The sequence below is a fragment of the Harpegnathos saltator genome, unplaced genomic scaffold, assembly GCF_003227715.2.
Source record: "Harpegnathos saltator strain DR-91 unplaced genomic scaffold, Hsal_v8.6 scaffold433, whole genome shotgun sequence".
Classification (NCBI taxonomy): Eukaryota; Metazoa; Arthropoda; class Insecta; order Hymenoptera; family Formicidae; genus Harpegnathos; species Harpegnathos saltator.
Genome location: NW_020230243.1, coordinates 497,636 through 512,787, shown reverse-complemented (window position 1 = coordinate 512,787; position 15,152 = coordinate 497,636). Strand labels below are relative to the sequence as shown.

General features: G+C 33.7%; 1 protein-coding gene across 2 annotated transcripts in view; it reads left to right on the top strand.

Annotated features, from left to right (window-relative positions):
• The first annotated feature begins 301 nt into the window (after positions 1-301).
• Positions 302-15,152, top strand: part of LOC105188891 (serine protease gd) — a 111,791-nt gene continuing 96,940 nt past the window's right edge. The window contains exons 1-2 of one of the 2 annotated variants that reach the window (XM_025301595.1): positions 302-617; positions 1,335-1,616. The gene's annotated coding sequence lies outside the window, so the exon portion shown is untranslated. Of the gene's footprint in view, positions 618-1,253; positions 1,617-15,152 lie in introns of those variants that run through there. The other variant, XM_025301596.1, reaches the window with a different exon arrangement.

Here is a 15,152-nt window from a genome sequence, read left to right as displayed (position 1 = left end):
GTTCATATTATGGTATTTATTGAATACATACAAAAGCAATTTTCACTTTTTATTTTCAAATAAGACAAGGAATATGATGCGTCATTGCGTAGCAGTAATTTTACATTGACGATTGCTAAATACATGTTATTGAAAACATTCAGACAGTTCATTTCAGTCAATATGACGTCAATAATTCTTCTGTTTTTGACGATAGCTGAAGCTGAAGTTATGTTACTTTGGTAAAGCGAGAATAACAGTAGAGTCGACTGTGATTCATCGGACGTGCGGATTCCCCCAGTCTTCCTCCTTTTCTACCGCGACATCGTACTCCAGGAAGATATTTTATCCTCGTTTATTTCCTCGTGTTGTTCTTCGGACTAATACGTTACTCTTGGATGAACCGGATGATACGACTCGACTCATGGTCATATCGCCGCGAGATACCCCACTACCGCCGTGAAACGTGTCTTCGGTCAACGGAAAACATGAGCGAGTCGGCGCGTTTCGATGGAGAACTGGTTAGTCGATGCTTTGGCAGAGCTTCGGTGAGTTCGTTGAATCAAAGCTTCGAAGATTGGCACGCTGGATATTGGGGATATAATCGTTATAGTGTTGAGATCCAGTGGAATTAAAGTGTCAGTTTTGATAGTAATATATATGTGTATGTATATATATATATATATATATATATATATATATATATATGTACGTATATATATATGTGTATGTATATATATATATATATATATATATATATATATATATATGTACGTATATGTATATATCTACATATATATATATATGTATATATATATATATGTATACTACAAGAACATAGTAAAACTAATAAGTTGCAATAAAAGACAAAGTCAAATCAGATTTGGTAAAAGGATAATAAAAGCGTAAAATGTAGACGTTAACACGTTTGAAATATATTTCATTATACATCATCAACATATACGTATATATAGCATCAACATATAATAATCATATACAGTAACATTGGAAACTAAATACAACAAAACGTATTTCTCAAATATAGTGTATATAATATATGTGAAGATCATAATAATCAACATATCGAACTCTCCAGAGATAAATAAACAAAAATCAGTAGTTACAGTATATAAAAAAAAGATAATAAACATACATAATAACAATATTAGCAATTGATAAATATATCTACAAGAAACATGTAATCGCGTAATACAGTATTCTATTAAGTATAAACAATTAATCAATACTAATATTGATAAAATAATAGAGTAGATTAACGAACAGTTAAATGCAAACGTAATGTCTATTCTCACTTAAATTGAAGTTAATTTAACTACTGTGTGATTTGACAGCAGTTCGACGAATAAAGTGCCAGATAAAATATGCATCAGCAGAACTTGCAGTGAGATGTTACTGCTTTGATTCGTGGAAATATTTATTTACTCTGTGGAATTGTTTCTTTGAATGATCAGAAATGTGATTAATATTAAAAGTAATTTTAGGACTTTTATTGTGAGAAATCGACAAGAGTTTGCATGCATTTGTATAAATCGATTGTTTGTCGAAAGTATAAGTATTTTTGACGAGGTCCCGCAAATATTCTTCAATAGTGACATCATCGAGTTCTTAAGAAAAACGTGAGTGTTTTGCTTTTAACTTGAGTAGAATAGGAAACCATGATAATATTAAAATAACGAGAATATGACCACATCATGATGAAAATATCAATTTTCCTCATCATTTTGACGTCATTTTGACGTCATTTTGACGTCATTTCTGACGTGATTCTCTATTCTGTCTGGAAAAACTTTTCTTTTCTTATTTGTCTGAATGTACATTATATATCAAATTTGCCGATTGCATATATTTACTTAAAATATATTCGAGCGCTGAAAGGATTATACAAGAGCAGAAAGTCCCGGACCGGTGACATATCTCGAAAACTAAGCATTTCAGAAAAAAATGTTTTGAACAAAAGTTATATGGTTTCAAGGAGAACATAAAATAATTATATCATTTTATTTACAGATGGTGCTACTTTCGAGATACTCACTGATCATTATTTTTCTTAAATGGAATCTCTAATTTTTTATTATATCATCATTTTCTACTAATTAATTTGAACAATTTTTGTCTGAAATAATTTTTTATGTGCCTAATATTTCTTGAGATACTTAAGGAAAACTTGATAACTTTTTCTATATGTAACTTACGATATCTCGCTAACTATTTATCGGCAGAAAAAGTTGTTAACTTATCGACTTTTGGAAATTCCAAAATCATCAAATTGATAAAAATCAAGGCGTTATTGTAATAATATATTCTTGAGATCAAGTAGAGCAAAAAATCTATTATTTTTTCTTCCGACAAATAGTTAGCGAGATATTGTGAATTAAATATTGAAAAAAGTTATCAAGTTTTCCTTAAATATCTTAAAAAAATTAGGCAAATGAAAAAATATTTCAGACAAAAGTTGTTTAAATTAATTAGTAGAAAAAGACGGTATAATAAAAATTGGGGTTTCCATTTAAGAAAAGTAATGATTAGTGAATATCTCGAAAGTAACGCCATCTATAAACAAAATGATACAGTTGTTTTATGTCCCCTTTAAAACCATACAACTTTTGTTCGAAATATTTTTTTCTAAAATACTTGGTATTCAAGATATTTCACCGGTCTGAAAATTTTTACTCACCCTGTATATAAATTTATATTAAATTATATATAATATGTTTTATAAGTTGTACTGGGTATCTGAAACCACCCGTACACTCTTTTTCTTTCAAAAATTAAGCATTCTGGAAAAAAAATGTTTTAGCCAAAAATTGCATGATTTCAAGGGAACATAAAACAACTATATCGGTTTGTTTACGGATAGCGTCACTTTCGAGATATTCACTGATCATTACTCTTCTTAAATGGAAATCCCAATTTTTTTATTATATTATCTTTTTTACCAATTAACTTGAACAATTGCTGTCTGAAACATTTTTTTATTCGTCAAATATTTTTTAACATATTTAAGGAAAACTTGATAACTTTTTTAACTTACGATATCTCGCTGTTTGTCGGAAGAGAAAATTATACTAGACATTTTTATATTATTTGATCTCAAGAATATATTGTTATAATAATGTCTTACCTGTTGTTAACTTATCAACCTTCGGAAATTTCAAAATTATCCAAAGTTAGGGCGCTATTGCAGCAATATATTCTTCAAACCAAACAAAAGTAAAAAAGTTTAGTACCATTTTTCCTTCCGACAAACAGTGAGACGTCGTGAGTTAAGTGTTAAAAAAATTATCAAGATTTCGTTAAATATCTTATCTTAAAAATATATATCTTATATAAAAAATCTATATAAAAAATATATATCTTAAAAAATATTTAACAAATAAAAAAATGTTTCGGACAACCGTTGTTCAAATTAAATGGTAGAAAAAGATGATATAATAAAAAATTGAGGTTTCGATCTAAGAAAAGTAATAATTAGTGAATATCTCAAAAGTGAAGCCATCTGTAAATAAACTAATATAATTGTTTTATATTCCCCTTGAAACCATACAACTTTTGTATGAAATATTTCTCTACGACTGCTTCCTGCAAAATTACAGTGGATAATAGATTAAAATTGGACATCCTGTATAATTTTATATGATTATATACACGGCCTTATAAAGACGAAATTTATAATTATATATAATTTATGCACTATTATATATGGTTTTATACAGTTATATATAATTATAAATAATTAGAGGAGAAGATGCTATATATTATGTCTCTTATAAGTATTATGTTCACTCTCAATATATATTAATCCATTATTAGGTAGTGAATTCCAGTTATTATTTATAGAATCATTTGTTTAGTAGTTCGCCGTTAGTATAGTAATGCTAATATATCAATGCATAATAGCTAGCACTTTTTTATAACTTTTTACTCTTGAGTATTTCAAAATGTTTTTCAAGATATATTTTAGCATTTAATTAGATATATTTCCTCATTATTTTTAAACTTGAGTATATTATCACGAATATATGTACAATTTTTTGTATTTTATTTGTTACTTGACATTTTATTCGGTTGTACATCTTTCAAAGTTATGCAAAGTTAAATGAAATAGCATGACATTTTGTTAATGTGGCCCCATAAATGCTGATAAATATTGTCTCTTTTTCGAGAGGTTTTTACATCAAAGTCATTATTAGATAAGTCAATTCTAATCTGTAGTCCACTTATGTTTGCACTACATTGCTATATTTCTGACAGATTGTATTTTCTAATAAGTAAGTCATCCACATTAAAAATTCGTAGTTATTTTCATTTTCATTCCCCTTCTAAGAGTTTAATTTCAATAAATATATAATTTCGTAATTAAATACTTAGTGTTATTTTAAACAAAATAAATTTTTTGTATCAGTGAGAGGCCACATTACTATCCCATTTTCTTGCCAGTCCATTGTTGCCATATTTTTATAAATAACATTCTAAGTAATAAATATTACATAAATTTGAATCTATAATCAATTAAACAACACTGCGATAAATGTAGTCATTTAGTTCTCACTTTAAAATATTGATTATTGACAAAGTTATTGTACAAAATGTAAATGGAGGATCATAATATCACCTTCTAGTCTATACAGATTGATCCGGAACAATTTCTTGTCCTTAGTGTACCATATTCTTGTACAAATTCTAAGATTATTTTCTTTTTACAAAATGTTATCGGAAGCTTAGTTACTGAGTTATTAAGATAAATAGTTCGTCTGTTACAGGCCGGGTGCGGAAGGCAGACAGGGACGGAACAATTGACCGTTCGTGCTGCATAGGCACTGATATTGGGCGATTGGTACGATGTGCTGATTAGTACATGTGATAACATTCACATTATTTTTAAAACTTAAAAATATTGATAATCGCGGGTGTAATAGTAAATATAGTATTATAAATTATTAGGATACAATATTACATACACACACACACAACGTAACGTTTGAAAGTAAAATATTCGATATTACACGAACTTTTTTTAGCTGCAAAATAAATTATAAAAATACAAACGAGAAGAACAAAATATTGATTACGTTTAGCAAGTATAAAATATTCTTACCTTTAAGTGAACTTACGAATTTATATTCTTTTGTAAAGATTGCTTATCTCGAGATTAATAGTTTCTCTTCACTTGATAGCGTACTTTCGTTCCCGCAAGACTAACGAGTTTTATTTTTAATTTTACGCGCGATTTGATCGTAAGTTATGGACATTCCTTTCTCCTCGTGGTAGGTAAAATTAAAGAGAACAGAGATTAAAAATGCGACGTTTATTCGCGTTTTACAATAAGTCGTAGCCTGTTTTATAATTTTCGGTCTCGTTCACGTTACGATATCGTATCTTATTAATTTATAATATTTTATTTGTTATTACACCCACGATTATTAAAATTTTTAAGTTTTAAAAATAATATGCGTATAAATGTTATCACATGCTTTGATCAGCACATCGCACCAAGCGTCCAAAGTTAGTGCCTACGCGGCGCGCGCGTAAACGGTCAATTGTTCCGTCCCTGCCTGCCTTCCACCCGACTCGTAATAGACAAACGTTAATCTTAATAATCCAATAAGCATCGAATAACAGTTTGCAAAAGAAAAAAATGGTCTTGGAATTTGTTCAAGAATATGGTATATTGAGGACATGAAATTGTTCGGATTACCCTGTATATAACTTTTTCGGCAAGTATAATCATATAAAATTACATATGTTTATACTAAAAGAAACGCTATTAAAAAATATATATAGTTTTATTCAATTATACGTATCTATAATTATCCTAAAGTATGGATTATCATCAGGGCCTCGAACCGTACCGGAACCGGAACCGAAAACCGCACCGGAACCGCCTTTTTTGTTGAACCGAAACCGTAAACCGTACCGAAACTTTACAAAGCTTTTGGCACCGGAATCGGAACCGTACCGTTAAATTATTTTCGGTCCACGGTTCTTTTCGGTTCTGTATTTCGATTCTTATTTTATGATTTAGGATTAGTTATTCTAATTACTTGGTAGCTAACTGCTAGTTAAATCATCCCAGACAGCACATGACGTCCTCAATGCCCATCCTGCATGTCTTGAGGACGTCCTTGTGGTGTTTGGAATGTGTCTGTCTTTGTTTTTCTTTCAAATTAAACAAAGATAAGTATATGATTTAACTATCAGTTAGCCCGGGAACACAATAGGTATAGTAAGCTTTAAGCCTTAAGAAATTGACTAATCTCATTCGATTATTCTTGTAAAAGTCGACTAAGATTGGTTAATTCTTATTCTGGCATCTCTGCACAGATCGCAATGCTTGTCGCGACAGCTAATCAAAAGCGTCAAAGGTGATCACTGACGCTTTTAATTGACTGTCGTCACAAGCATTGCAGTCTATCATTTTATCTTCTTTCTGCATATAATGAGCGATAAAGATAAAATAACAATACTTGCAGCGCGTAAGTGCCCAAAATGAACGCAACCATAGTTGTATCTTCTATTTAATGGCTCTCGCAAACTAGCGCGATGTGTGACACGATACGCGATATGCGACGCGCGATATCCAATAAGCATGCTGTTATTCAGAAAAAGCTATATATAGCGTATATGTATATAGCTGTACGTTATTTATATATATATATATATAAAATATATATATTTTAAAGTGATTATTAAACGAGGAAAAAATTTTAATGATAATACGACGCGAGGGTGCGCTGCAGCTGATTTCTTATACAGCGACGGACCTGAATACATCGCGCTCGTCGTCTCAGCCGCTGAACGCAGAGCGGTGGTAGGGGGACGGTGTGTATCACCTCTTGAATTTCGCTCGAAATGTGCAGATCGTCTCCAGCTCTGCTCTTAATAATAATGACGGTTTCAAGTGACTTTTAGGGATAAACTTCACTCCATAACAACTCAACATATCTGAACATAAAATTCTCCATAGATTATATTTCTGCAGTCAGAAATGGGCGTCTCTATTAAAAAAATTAACTTGACATTGACATGACTTCAAGGTCACCAATGGTTTACCTGCTCGGACCTCTACAACTTTTGTCTGAAACTATTGCGATAACCTAGAGACAATTTCGCGTTCGACACTTGAAATTGCTGTTTGAACTTGAAATGATACCTGAAGGTCATTATGGACCGTAAGTATGTACCACACTGAACGTAAAATTTTCCGCTCTTTTCATTTCTGTAGTCAAAAATATGGGTTTCTATTTAAAAAAATAACTTTGACTTTCAAATTACCTTGAAATTTGACCTCAAGGTCAAGGTCAAGGTTACTTATATATGTTCCCCATCCAGCGCTAAAACTTTTGTCTGAAACATTTTTCGTCGACCTCGAAGATGTCGAAATTTTTTAATGCGAAAGTTAAAATGGGACACCCTGTATATATTGAGTCTGGGAAAAAGTTCGTGGCGTTTTTCCCGACAGATGGCGTCAGTTGCAAATAACTCAGGAAACACAGATCGCAGCGACACCACTAAACGGTCGTTGGAAAAGTGACACTTCGAGTGTTACTTTGAGTATAAACATCAAAATTGGTGCAGTGGTTGGAAAGTTATTTGCGTTTGAAAATGGAGAAAAGTAATGAAAAATTGCGCTATATTTTGCAATATTATTACGACAAAGGGAAGAAGGCTGCGTAGGCTTGTGAACAAATTTGTGCTGTGTACGGTGAATCTTTATCAACTTACTTTATCAAAATCTGCTGGTTCGCTCGCTTTCGTTCTGGTAATTTTGATGTGAAAGATAAGTCACGTTCTGGTCGTCCAATCACTGAAAAAGCTGATGAAATTCTTGAAAAAGTTCAGCAAGATAAGCATATCAGTAGTGTCGATATTGGTATGGAGCTAGGCATTGACCACAAAACTGTTTTGAACCATTTACACAAAGCTGGCTACAAAAAGAAGCTCGATGTATGGGTTCTTCATGAGTTGAGCGCGAAAAACATGATAGATCGAATTAACATCTGCGATGCGCTTCTGAAACGCAATGAAATCGAGCCATTTCTGAAACGTGTCATAACCGATGATGAAAAATGGATCATGTACCACAATCGGAAGCGTCAAAGATCGTGGACAAGGGATGGTGAGCCGTCACAAGCGTTCGCGAAGCCAGGATTGACGCCGAAAAAGGTGATGCTGTGTGTGTGGTGGGACTGGAAGGGAATCGTCCACCATGAGCTACTTCCAGTTGGTCAGACGATTGATTCTCAACTCTACTGTGGACAACTAGAGAGATTACGCCAGGCAATTGAAAGAAAACGGCCCGAATTGAATAATAGGAAAGATGTTGTCTTCCATCATGACGCCCGACCATATACTTCTTTGATGACCCGTCAAAAATTGCGAGAGCTTGGTTGGGAAGTTTTGATGCGTCCACCGTATAGTCCAGACATAGCACCCTCTGATTATCACTTGTTCCGATCTCTGCAGAATTCTCTCAATGGAATTAAGCTGGTTTCAAAAGAAGCCTGTGAAAACCACTTGATTCAGTTTCTCAACCAGAAACCACAGAAGTTTTTCACCGATGGCATTATGGCTCTACCCGAAAAATGGTGAAACATTGTCGATAATAATGGAGCATATTTAGTTTAAATAAATTTATTTTCACACTATAAGAAGACCAGTTGAATTTTACTAAAGAAACGCCATGAACTTTTTCCCAGACCCAATATATATATATATATTAGGTGCGTAACTAAGTTTCCGGGTTTCACACATGAATGGCGCTAACGACACATGTAGTCGACATACATGTCTGAAGTTGTGTTTTTTTATAGCATGGACATCTGTTAACAATAGCCAGTCGTAATACCAACACATATCGCAACGCAAAAATATTTTTTCTAACAACGAGGATGTCGAGTTTTGTGGCAAATAAACAACATTTGCGGGAAGCTTTGCTTTTCTGCTTTTACTTGCAAAAAGTGCAGCTGAAGCACGTCGTTTGCTTGAGGAGCCCTACGGCGAACATGCACCATCGAAAACTATCTGTGAAGATTGGTTTAAACGCTTCAGAAGTGGCGATTTCGACACTGAGGACAAGGAGCGCTCCGGAAGACTAAAAACAGTTGAGGATGCCGATCTGCAAGCGTTATTGGATGAAGATGATACGCAAACACAAGATCAACTTGCGGAGGCATTAAACATGACTAGCCAAGGTATTTCCAAACGTTTATATGCCATGGGAAAAATTCAAAAGGAAGGAAAATGGGTGCCGCATGAGTTGACTGAGAGACAGATGGAAAATCGAAGAGCCAATTCCGAAATTTTGCTTTTGCGGCATGAAAGAAAGAGTTTCCTGCATCGAATTGTTACTGGCGATGAGAAGTGGATATATTTCGAGAATCCCAAACGCAAAAAATCGTGACTTTCACCTGGCGAAGCATCAACATCGATGGCACGGCCAAATCGCTTCGAAAAGAAGACAATGCTCTGCGTTTGGTGGGACCAGAAGGAATCGTGTATTATGAGCTGCTGAAATCAGACAAAACTGTCAATGGGCATCGCTACCGACAATAACTGATCAATTTGAACCATGCATTGCGAAAAACGGCTAGAATGGGACACGAGACACGAGCAAGTGATATTGCAGCATTACGACGCTCCGTGCCATCGCACTTCCATCGTCCAGGATACCATCAAAATGCTGAAATGGGATCTGCTACCGCACCCGCCGTATTCGCCAGACCCGGCCCCTTCCGATTATCTTGTTTCCGTCGATGGCGCAAGGCTTGGCTGGGCAACACTTGACCAATTTCGAAGAAGTGCAAAATTGGTTGGATGAATGATTTCGGTCCAAGGACACGTCGTTTTATCGTCGCAGTATTCATATATTGCTAGAGAGATGGCAAAAATGTGTAGCTAGTGAGGGACGATACTTTGAATAAGCCATTTTTTGTATTTCTCTTGAAATTTTCCATTTTTCATTGATCAAAAAAACCCGGAAACTTAGTTGCGCACCTAGTACCATATGTAAAGCTTCATGGACGTTGACATTCAGCTTGCCGAAATCACCTTGGATTTTCGACGGACTAGTAGTGCATATTTCTTGTATTCACTTATCTATGGTTAGTGAAACTCGATTCATCAATAAACAATATTCTGTTGAAGAATAATTCCATCGACCTCCATCTCTTTAAATAAATTTTATGTTGAAAATCATAAATGTTTGATTTTTGTGTTTCTTTCAAACATATGTAATTTTCTTTGTTTAAGATCATTTTAAAATCATATTGTCATAGATCGCTAAACTCCTCTCGATGTTGGGTATAAAAACATGCAAATAAAAACAGTTCCATTTAAAAAAGTTATCTTAATCTTCAAACCTATGAATAAATGATTTTGAAAGGGAGCCTTTTTTTGTCATTATAATCACCCTCTCGAACGATATAACTTTTTCCTAAAACATTTCGTATCATCAGAACAAAGTGTGAAATTTAATATGATCGATTTAAATGGACTACCTTGTACAGAGTGCTAAATTTTAAACGTAACAAAAAGTCAAATATTTCGAAACTTAAGTGATATTGAAGTCTATTTTTTTTTAGGTTGCATTGTTTCGAAAGAGATATTTTGATAAAAAAAAAATTTTGACTTTAAGTGATGGCATTAAGGTAAAATAAAGGTCAAACTCTTTTTAGCAGAATTCTATTGGGGTGGCAACTATGTAATTGCGAATTTCACTGATAGATGGCGTTAGTTGAATTTTTTGTTATATAGGGTGTATAAAAAGTACCGGGACGGCAAAATATCTCGAAAACCAAGTATTTTAGAGAAAAATATTTCAGACAAAAATTGTACGGTTTCGAGGAAGACATGAAACGATTTATCGTTTTGTTTACAGATGGCGCAACTTTCGAGATATTCACTGATCATTACTTTTCTTAAATGGAAACCCCAATTTTTTATTACACCGTTTTTTTCTATCAATTAACCTAAACAACTTTTCTCTGGAGCATTTTTTTATTTGCCTAATATTTTTGAGATATTTAAGAAAAACTTGATAACTTTCTCAATATTTAACTCACAATATCTCGCTAACTATTTGTCGGAAGAAAAGTGATACTAGACTTTTCTGCTCTATTTAATCTCAAGAATATATTGTTATAATAACACTCTGGCCTTTGTTAATTTATTGGCTTTTGGAAATTTCAAAATCATCAAATTAAAAAAGGTCAAGGCTATTGTAATAATTCTTGAGACCTTACTGGGCTCAATGACTCACACACAAAGAACTCAATGGATTTCATAAAGAAGATAACGAATATGAAGACCGGAACTAATAATGACATTTTGGTAAGCTTTGATTTCGTTTCGTTAGTTTCGTTATTCACCAATGTTACAATCCAAGACACATTAAATATCATTAAGAAATTTGATAAACTACCTGCCAACCTTTTCCCACTAATAGAACATTGTCTAACCTCTACTTATTTTCAATTTCAACGGGAATTTTTCGAACAAACATCAAGAGTGGCAATGGAATCTCCAGCGTCGCCAAGCATTGCCAACATCTTTATGGAACATTTCAAGAATGAAGGAATCCGGGAGAACACACCTCTTAAACCTTCGATATGGTTTCGATGTGTGGATGATACGTTTGTCATTTGGAACAATGGCAAGGAAACGCTTCCCCAATTTCTCGACTTTCTAAATTCACAGCATCCCAATATTCAGTTTACAATGGAGGTGAAACAAAATAAACAAATTCCCTTTCTGGTACGTACTGGTTCGAAGGAACGAAGATGGCACACTAAGTCACCGAGTTTACCGAAAACCCACACATATTGACCAATATCTACATGCAACCTCTCATCATTTAGCACAAAAAAAATCTGTCATCAGTTCCCTGGTCTACAGAGCCCTAACAATTTCTGAAATAGCTTCTTTAGATGAATAATTAGGACACCTCAATCGGGCTTTAACTAACAATGGATACAGGAGTAAAGACATCAACCGAATAACTTATAAACTGAAGAACAAAATTTCGGATCCGAACAACACTCAGGAGCCAGAGGAAGAAGGAGAAAAAACTGAGTCACCAGAGGAAGAAAGAGAAAAAACAAGACGATTGTCTTCTTATATCTTCAAGGTACAATAGAATGTATTGGCAGAATTCTAAACAAACATAATATCAGAGTGATTTTCAAGCCACCAAAAAAGATCTCACAATTACTCCTCAACCCAAAAAACCAGAAACCACACTTGGACACACCAGGTGTGTATAAGATTTTTTGTTTCTGCGGAAAAATATATATAGGAGAAACCGGGAGGAGGATTAGTACACGGATCAAAGAACACCAGCGATGTACCAAGTACTGTCACTTTTCACAATGCCTTGGCTGAACATTGGATAGAGACTGGACACACCGTGCAGTATGATAAAACAACCATTCTGGCCCCCTCATAAAACTACTACGCCAGAAAACATCGAGAAGGATTGGAAATTCTGAAGCATCCCAACAATATTAACCGAGATAAAGGTTTTCAGGTGAACCTTATTTGGCACGCTGTCCTCCCGGTGTTTTAATTGACCAGCTGGTCAATTAATATGATTGGTCGAAACATTTCCCTCACCCCATTCCCCATTTCTCCCAACCTCTACTTAGAAGAATGGAAAAGTATATAAAGACAACCACAACCAGGAAGACTCAGTATCGAAGCTCCTAGCCCTGATGATGCAAGCTGCAATGTTTACAAAACGTCGGCACAAAGCTGAATTACGACGCGATTCATCCGGAAGAAACACACCCTGATTCCGTCGTTTATATTTTTAAAGTTTATTTTCCAGTTTGAGAATACTCGTGTAATCAAATATTTTATTATGAAATATTATATCATAATCCTACTAATATATAATATATATAAATATATTCTACTAATTTAAAATATTATATTTGCTATTACGATTGCATTAATACTTGCTACTCGGCGAATACATCAAACCGTTCATGCCGGATAGCATCGTCGTCAACTATTGCATTTCACTATGCAATCGTATGAGTTTGCATAGAAGAAAAACGCATGTCAGCTTTGCAAACTCTTCTCTCGACTCTCGATACGATATGCATGATCATTAACGGAAGTTAAAAATTATGTGTACAATGTTATCAGATGCATCGGTAAACTTATCGTATCAGGCGTTCAACATTGCCTGCGTCTGATAGTGAATTGTCCTTACCGTCCTTACCTATCTTCTATTCCCAATCTGTAATAAACAAATTACTTATCTGTATAATTCATAAACTAAGTTCAGGTAACATTTTGCAAGAAGAAAAGTCATTTTAGAATTTGTTCAAAAAAATGTCATTCAGACAGCAAGCTTTTCTTGATTTCTCTATATATAAATTTTCATAAAAACAAAGTATGGGAATATATGACTATTGTATATAAAATAATAATACTATTATTATTATTGTTGTTTTTATATATTGAAGTATTTTATGATTATATATTCTGCATATCAGTACTAATCATCTTTTACTATAAGGAGGTTTGAACAAAATGTGTTACGCATACAGGGTGCATATGGTAAATAAAACGTCCCGGGATGGCGAAATATCTTGAAAACTAAACATTTTAGAGAAAAATATTTCAGACAACAGTTGTACAGTTTCAAGGAAGACATGAAACGACTATATCGTTTTGTTCACAGATGCCGCCACTTTCGAGATATTCATTGATCATTATTTTTCTTAAATAGAAATTCCAATTTTTTATTACACCGCCTTTTTCTACCAATTAATTTAAATAACTTTTGTCTGAAATATATTTTTATTTGCTTAATATTTCTTGAGATATTTAAAGAAAATTTGATAACTTCCAATATTTAACTTACGATATGTCGCTAACTATTTGTCAGAAGAAAAAGTAGTACCAGACATGTTTGCTATACCTGGTCTCAAGAATATATTATTCCTCTCTATCCTGTTCTTCTACATTATTATTCCGTAATTACAATAGTATTAAGCTCTTCGTTATATATTGTTTAGCAATTGTTAATGCTGTGTTATATTTTCATATCGCACGCTTGCTCTTTCTTGCAGAAGTAATAGAATTTATGTTTCCTTATTTCATGCATTACGACTTTATTTTAATTCGTCTTGATCGTGTGTCGACTTGCCATTACAATAAACATACTTATTTCAAGAAATATACAAATATATTGGGAGTACAAATTAGTTCAATCCGTTTTTTTGTGTTAAAAGATGTATTTATTTCAAAATAAAATGAATGAACAGATCAATTAAAGTATTTTCCATCGCTGGCTACTACTTTCCCCCATTTCTCAGGCAATTTTCGAATTCCATCTCGAAGAAATGACTTGTCTTTTGAGGCGATCCAAGTTTGGAGCTAATTTTCGATATCTGCGAAAGAAATGAATTAGTGACCTGCCAAATCGTGCTGCATCCTTCGGAACAACCAGTAATCAGAAGGAGCAATGTCCGGAAAATACGGCGGATACGGTAAAACATCCCATTTGAACGTTTCCAAATATTTTTTTACGACTTTTGCGACATGAGGCCGAGCGTTGTCATGAAGGACGCATTTCAACGTCTCTCGGTTTCAGTTCATAAGGTACCCAATTTCCTCGTTTTTGAATAAATCCCATGTCTCTTAATCGTACGGAAACAGCTTGTTGAGTCACTCCCAATGATTCTGTAAGCTCCTCTTGCGTTTGACTTTGATCTTCTTCGAGTAATACCTCTAATTCTTTGTCCTTGAATTTTTTTGGCTGTCCAGAGCGAGGCTTGTCTTCGACGCTGAAATCTCCATCCTTGAAACGTCGAAACCATTCCCTACATGATTTATCAGTTGGAGCAGCGTCACCATAAACTTCAATAAGCATTCGATGGGCTTCAGCTGCATTTTTCTTCCAATTAAAGCAGAAAATTAAAACCTCCCGCAAATGCTGCTTGGTTAACACAAAATTCGACATTTTAAACACTGTAAAAAGCAAGGTTTTTGTATGAAGCGATATAAACTGAATATTATTGGCAGATGTCTAACATCTCCGAAACCGCCAAAATCGGCAGTCACTATGAACCATTCATAACAGCCGGAGCCATCTTTTGAAAACGGACCGAACTAATTTATACACCCAATAATTTAATGACTTT